The sequence below is a fragment of the Micromys minutus genome (genome assembly GCF_963924665.1).
Source record: "Micromys minutus genome assembly, chromosome: 31".
NCBI lineage: Eukaryota > Metazoa > Chordata > Mammalia > Rodentia > Muridae > Micromys > Micromys minutus.
This window is the reverse complement of record NC_137966.1, coordinates 10,341,801-10,349,311: the sequence shown is the minus strand read 5'-3', so window position 1 is coordinate 10,349,311 and position 7,511 is coordinate 10,341,801. Positions and strand designations below refer to the sequence as shown.

Sequence of the window (7,511 nt, the reverse complement as noted above, 5' to 3'; positions counted from 1 at the left end):
GTCTGTGCCATTGCATGTGGAAAGCATGCAATTTTCTTTTTCTTTTTTTCATTTTTGTGAGAGATTGGCCCACTTTTATTCTAAATTTATAAGAATGGAATTATATTAATTACAATATTTGCACTATTTCATGCCTTGTGGGATTTTGTATGCTTTCTCTCATTATCAAAGAAGAGACATTCTTCTTGTCTTCACATATTTTGTAGCATGTTAAACAATCTGATAACATAGGGCAACACTGATATATTATTTTTTTAAACTTTATTTTAAAAAACAAAGATAAATGTACAGATTTTTAAGTATTTTTGCATAAAAGTATACAAATACATTTTATAAGGTTGTAATTAAGTATTTGTGGGTACTTATACATACACATATGTATATATGTAACAATAATATAGGAAAAGAGGTTATTAATTTGAGGAGATAGGAGAGAAACTGGGAGGGGCTGTAGGAAGGAAAGGGGGATGTGATACAGTTCTATTTTAATTAAAATATTTTTTTTTCTTTTTTTTCTTGATCTTCACACAGTCTGTGGGTTGTTTCTGGGGTGTTCAGAGCTTTCTGGGGTTAGTATCCCATTATCAGTGACTGCATATTATGTCTGTTCTTTTGTGATTGTGTTATCTCACTCAGGATGATATTCTCTAGATGCATCCATTTTCTTGAGAATTTCGTTAGGCCATTGTTTCTGATAGTTGAGTAGTACTCCATTGTGTAAATGTACCACAATTTTTGTATCCATTCATCTACTGAAGGACATCTGGGTTCTTTCCAGCTTCTGGCTATTATAAATAGAGCTGCAATGAACATTGTGGTGCATGTATCTTTGTATGTATGAAACTATTAGATGAGAAAGTAGGGAAAACCTTAGAACTCATAGGTACAGGAGAAAATTTCCTAAACAGAACACCAATAGCTCGAGCTCTTTGACAAATGGGACTTAATGAGATTGCAAAGTTTCTGTAAGGCTAAGGACATTGTCATGAAAACAAAACGGCAGCCAACAGAGTGGGAAAAGATATTTACCAACCCCACATCAGATAGAGGCCTAATATCCAAGGTATACAAAGAACTCAAAAAGCGAGATACCAGAGAATCAAACAACCCTATTAAAAAATGGGGTATAGACTTAAACAAAAATTTCTCAATTGAGGAATATCGAATGGCTGAGAAACATCTAAGGAAGTGCTCAACATCCTTAGCCATCAGGAAAATGCAAATCAAAACAACCCTGAGATTCCACCTCACACCAGTCAGATTGGCCAAGATCCAAAACTCAGATGACAGCAGATGCTGGTGAGGATGTGGAGAAAGAGGAACACTTCACTGTTGGTGGGGTTGTAAACTGATACAACCACTCTGGAAATCAGTCTGGCGATTCCTCCGAAAAATGGACATAGTACTACCTGAAGACCCAGTTATTCCACTCTGGGCATTTACCCCAGAGACGCTCCAACATACAGCAATTTTCTTTTTTATTTTACTGAAGCTTACAATTAAGAAATTGCCTTCAGTTTCGGAGGAGATTTTAGGCTCTGGGATTTTAATGATGAAATTCTGAGAGACAATGGCAACACTTGGAATTAGACTAAGCTAAGTGTATTTTGCATTGCTATGTGGCCATGAGCCTTTAGGAGCCAAGGAGTGGAATGTGGGGGTGGGGGAGTAAATGAAAGTGACCCCCACGGGTTCAGATATTTGAATATCTAGTCTTTGGTTTGGTGGTGCTGTTTGGGGAGGCTTGCGAGAGCAAGACTTCCTGGGGGAAGTTGGTTACTGGAGGCTGGCTTTGGGGGTTAATATCATATACTATTATTACTTTTCTCTTCCTGAGACAGTTCATATAATTTCAGTTCTAGTTGTGAGCTCTCTCTCATCTTCCTTCTCCAACCTCCATGTTTGCTACTCATGGCTTTGCCTTCCCACCACAATGGACTATTACCTCTCTCTAAGCCTAAGTAAATAGTTTCTTCTATAAATTGCCTTAGTCATGGTAACAAACAAGAGATACAGAAATGTTATAATCAGTGGCACACAAACTACAGGTGAAACTGAAAAAAATACCTAGAAAAGATACAAACTAGCAGTGACTGAAAAGGAAAAACACCCTTATAGACCTATGGGAGGATGAATTAATAATCAAAAAAGTATGTGCATGAGCTAGACATAGTGGCTCTTGCCTTTAGTCCCAACATTCAAGAGTCAAGTGGTTCTCTGTGAGTTCAAAGCCTATCTGAGCTATATAGCCCACAGTAGGACAGCCAGGGTAACATAGTAATCCTTTCACAAAGGAAATCCCAGACTCAGATGGCTTCATTGTTTTAGTCCTCCTAGATGTCTCAGACACATTAGTACCAATCCTTTGCACACATTAACAGGATAGAGAAGAGATTAGGAAACTTCCTAACTTTTCCTACGAAGTCACTATTATTTTAATAGTCCAAGAAAAAAAATCACAGTAACTGTACAGGTCCAATATCCCCTGTGGACATAAATACCAAAACCTCAACAAATTTTTGGAAACCAAATCCAACAATTTATTTGAATATATTATAAACCATGACCAAGTAGGATTTTTCACAATACAAAGTTGGCTAAAAACCGATTGGTATACTATACCATATTCACAAAATAACACAGCCCAAATCCTCACTTGACTTGGAAAGGATAATGACAAAATACTGTATCTTTTTATGATGGAGATACCTAACAAACTAGGAATAAAAGAAAAATTTTTCAACATAACAAAACACATCTCTAATACATGCATGTGACATTGTCGTTAATAAAGAAAAGCTACTGTTTAAAATATTCCCAAGAGAAATAAGTCCACTCTTGCTACTGCTATTGATCATTATTTTAGGCATTGTAAATAGATAAATAGGAAGACATAATAGTATTTTGGTCACAGCAGTGAAGGAGCAGGAGGAAGAAGGGAAGGAAGCAAAAGGTGGAAGAGGAAAAGCAAGAGGAAGAAGGAGAGATAAGAGGTGGGAGAGAGAGGAAGAAAGGTGGGAGTGGAATGATAGGGAGGAAGAAGGAAATGAAGATGAAGAAGGAGAGGAGAAGGAATTGACTGAGTGAGTAAATATTAAATTAATTAAGCAGGATTTCAAGTTATACAGTCAGTATGCAAAACGCTATATGCTATTAATGAGCATCCAAAATGAAATTTAAAATTTCACTTTCAAAAAACATCAGAAAGAACAATATACTTGAGAATAGCACTGAAGAAGTGCCGGACGTGTAGAGTTGTTGAAAATGAATGAGGAAGGTGTAAGATAGTGGGGAAATCTGTATTCCCCCTGGTTTAAAAGAGCCGAGACGTCAACATTCTAAGTGTGAAGGAGGAAGTTAGGCTTCTTTCCATCCCCGCAACAAAGCTAATTCAAGTGAATCATGGATCATAAAACTCAGAATGATAAAACTCTGAGAAGAAAATGTAGGATTATATCTTTGTGACCCCAGACTTATGCAAAGTCTTATTGGTTTGACACCAAAATCACAAAAGAAAAAAAAATTAGCCGGGGTTTCATCCAAATCTAAAATAGAAAGAAAAAAACAAACAAAAATCAAAACAAAACAAAAACCTATGCCTCTGCCGACATAATTATTAAGCTGAGTACAATCTTCAAAATAGGAGAAAATATTGGCGAGTTAGGTATCTATTAAAAGACACATCTAGAGAAATGTTTTAACTCTTCTACACCAAAAATATCAAGACAGGAGGCCCAATGGAAAATGGACAAATAATTTGAAAACATTTAAGAACATATCAGAAAAATCACCAAGATCCCTGTTTAATATGATGGGTTGTTGTAGAAATGCAAGTCAGATGGCACCCCACACTCTCTATGAAGGTTTAAACTAAAGAGCCAAGGATAGAGGTATGAACAAGGATTAGGGAAAGTGGAGCTACCATGGATTTCTAGCACAGGTATTTTGTTGGCAAACCCTTAAAAAGATGTGGGTAGTTGCCAGACAAATGAGTAATGATTTTAGTTTCTAGGTATATAGCCCAAATAAATAAAAACATGTCCATATAAAATTTGTATACAGATGTTGATAAGCTACATTTGTCCATCACGGGTAGAAAGTGGAAACAAAAATCAATATAGATAGAGTGGTGTGCCAATATACTGCCCAATTATTTACCCTTATACAATGAAGTTGTACACATTGTAATGTGGATGAAAACCTTACACAATTCCATTTATATGACATGTTCGCATAGGCAGAATGGTTTTAAAAAGGAAATAGAATGAATGAATGAATGGTGTTAGGTCTAAGTATAAGAGAGAACAGAGACTCTTTATAGGTCTGGGAGGGGGGACTTTATGAGACAATAAAAATGCTCTAAATTAGATAGCTTGGTTGGTTGCACAAATCTGAACATCCTCTGACCCATTGTCTCTGTCCACTTTAAATAGAAGAATTTTATGGCAGATGGGTTTTATCTCAATAAAACTGCTCTTTACAAAATGTAACTCACATTCCACATCTGTGTTTCAATCTGTTCGATAGTTTCCCTCTGCTCTTAGATTCCAAAGCTTGGCCATGAACACAGTGTTCTGTATCCCACCGCACCCCTCCTCTGTGTGCTGTCACCCTGACCCAGGATCTCTGCTTTAAACACAACTTGTTGTTTTCTACTGTAGAGTCCCGTGTGTTTGTTGTTGAGGGTTTTGGGTATGTGTGCACATGCGTCTGTTTCCTACTTTGCCAATAGTTTTTAATAATGCCTTCCTTCTATTTGTCTAAAAGAGGGATTTCCTTCTCTCTGCTTGAGGGCAACTATATTACTCATTTTCTTTAAGTATTTATAGCTCATGTTAGTTGAGACTATTTTATGTATTTACACAGGTAATTGTTCATTTGTCATTTGATCTTCCAGCCAAATTCCCTGCAGTGTTAAGCTATCCCCATCTTTCAGAGAACCTCTCTGGTTTATTTTATTTTTTGCTATTGTTCTGTGTCAAAGCAAAAGAAGACATTAACCCATGTTGTCTTTCTGACATATTTGACAAGTAACCCTGACGTCAACAGGGAAGAGAGACAGTCTATAGAACAAGTATGCTTTGTTCCAACTCTCAGGTTAGAAAAGGTATGTTCTTACTGCAATCTCAAGTAGCATTTAGAAAGTTTACTTTTCCCCTTCCTACCTTCTAAACGAAGAGGACGATTTTCTTAAATGTAGTTGTACACAATCATTTTCACATGGAAATAATCACAAGGAATCAACAACTTTAGTCTAATCGACTGACAGCTTTCATTGCCACTTGTAAGTGTTGACCAAGGGCTTCTGTAGTATTGTGGATTTGGGGCAGGGAACGTGACCGTGCTGATTGTTAAGAGCTTGGGTGTTTAGAGCCAGGGAGGGAACAAGCAATGGTACCCTGGGCAGGTGCCAGACTTCTGAAGCCAGATGGACACACATGGGTTTTGGAAATAGTGGTGGCGTGGTAGCCCAGTTGCCACTTCCCCCTTCACATATTCACTGCAGCAGATAGGAACAGCACATTTCCTGGCCCAGTGCACCATGGTATTCTGTGACCAGGATCTCAGGAAGTGCGTCATTGCTGTCCTTGCTCGCAGGTGGGTTAGCCATTTCGACATCCACGGCTTAAGACTCCAAGTGCGCAAGCGCTGTCTCCATCGACTGGGCCAGACACTCTTCAAGAGCCATGGAGGTGAGGGACTGAGGATCCACACAGGAAATGGCTTCTGCCACCCCCAAGCCATCTGCAAATCCATCCAACAGGCTCCAGCCCACTTCAAGGTCTCCGCTCAGGGTGGAGCCATCTTCCAAGTTGTTGTTCCCAGCCTGAACACCCCAGGCTGCATCTAGCTCCTGGGTAAACTCATCATCACCCTCACTGCAGCGGAGCCAAGGAATCTCTCCTTCTTCCAGAGAGACCTTGCTCGTCTTCCTGAAGAGATGGTTCCTGCACTTCTTCAGGATAGCCACTGCCACTGCTGCCGGCATCGGCTAGACTCCCGGTTCCGTTCACATTCCCTCGGGTTTGCTGAGGCTCCTGTTCTTCCTTTCCTGGCAGAGGCTCCCAGCTTCCTCCACCGAAGGACTGGGGTTGCTCGAGGCTTCGGTACTTCCTGCACAGAGCAGCCGTCCACTCTTTGTCGCTGTCAGAATCTTGCTCGTAGTATCCGGAGTAATCATCAGTGTATGCCCAGAAGTCAGGGTCTGCCATGGCTCGCCGCCATCTTGACACTTTCTCTGGCTTCGCTCGCTCATTCCTGGCATCCTGGTCTGCATACCTTGGCTCCGATGAGCTGCTCACCTCAGCCTCTTCTGGCTGAGCTTCCTCCGCATCAGCAGCACCCCTCCACCTGGAAGTATATCATCATCAGTATCAAAAAAAAAAAAAAAAAAAAACCACACTTTTGGTTTTATGCACTTTGGAGCCGCCACATTCCGGGGGTTTGGATTCCTCGGCACTCTTTGGGGTGTTTTCCCCCAACACCACAAATACTCACAGGAGCCCTGCTAGGACGAGCTAGTAAATTCTGCCTCTCCCTCTCGGAGCTGTTGTTACCTTTTACAGCTGCCCAGCCTTCAACAGAAGAAATCTGAGAGGCCCGAGGAGCCATTCTGCTCTGAGAGCTCAGCCTGGAGAGCAGAGAACCTCGCAGCAGGGGGCGATTCTACCTTACCACGCTCCTCTTTCACGGCATGGCTAACCCTAGAAAAGTGGGGAGACCTTGCCCCCTTCTCAGGATCATTCTTAATCTTGCCAGATTTCCCTCTCACTAGCAGTCAATCAACAGGCCCAGCCCCCTCCTCCTCACTATCTCGAGCCACTAAAGTGTCAGTATGTCCATAAGCCAATCCTCTGAGGCTCTCTCTGTACGCTCTTGGAGGATACCTGGAATAATCCTCATTCTCAACAGCCAAGCAGATTCCCAAGCCCTCATTGTCATCCCAGCGACGACATGTGCTGGCAAACGGTGACAGGTTCCTCTTGCTTTGATTGGCAGTTGATCTGTGCATTGGGACTTCGGATGTTGTCCTTCTCTGGCTGGCAATCCTTTCCTGCTGGCACATGGATGGCCTGAAACTTCCTGGACAGGCGTGCGCTCAGAGCTGTCAGACCTGCAGACAGACACCGCCGCCATCACTGCCTGCCACTGCTCCGGGTCTCGGCCCCTCCCCCACTAAAGAGCCCTGGTTTATCATTCTTATAGCGTTAATTCTGAGAAGTATTTGACTCTTTACATCGTTCCTCTGTACCTGTTTCTTGAAGGGACACTCTCAAGTCTGATGACAGAACTATCAAGTTTCTTCTCTCGCACAGCCCGTTCTAAAGATGGCCGCCATTATGCAAATGCAGTGGTGGTTTCTGAGCAGTCACATGGATCGATGGCCTCGCTTTACCAACATGACAGGAGCCGAGTTCTCTTAAAGACCTCATCCCTTGACCTCAGTTGTGATACCACCATTTTGCTGTGTTCAGGTACACCACGTGCTGCAGTCTTCAAAACCGTGAAAG

The 7,511-nt window shown here is 41.4% G+C and overlaps 1 pseudogene across 1 annotated transcript; it reads right to left on the bottom strand.

Annotated features, from left to right (window-relative positions):
* Window positions 1-5,367: 5,367 nt before the first annotated feature.
* Window positions 5,368-7,066, bottom strand: LOC308440408 (E3 ubiquitin-protein ligase Praja-1-like; annotated as a pseudogene). The gene is made up of 2 exons: window positions 6,888-7,066; window positions 5,368-6,351 (listed from the first exon to the last, which is right to left on the bottom strand). The product of its transcript is annotated as an E3 ubiquitin-protein ligase Praja-1-like (transcript).
* Window positions 7,067-7,511: the final 445 nt, after the last annotated feature.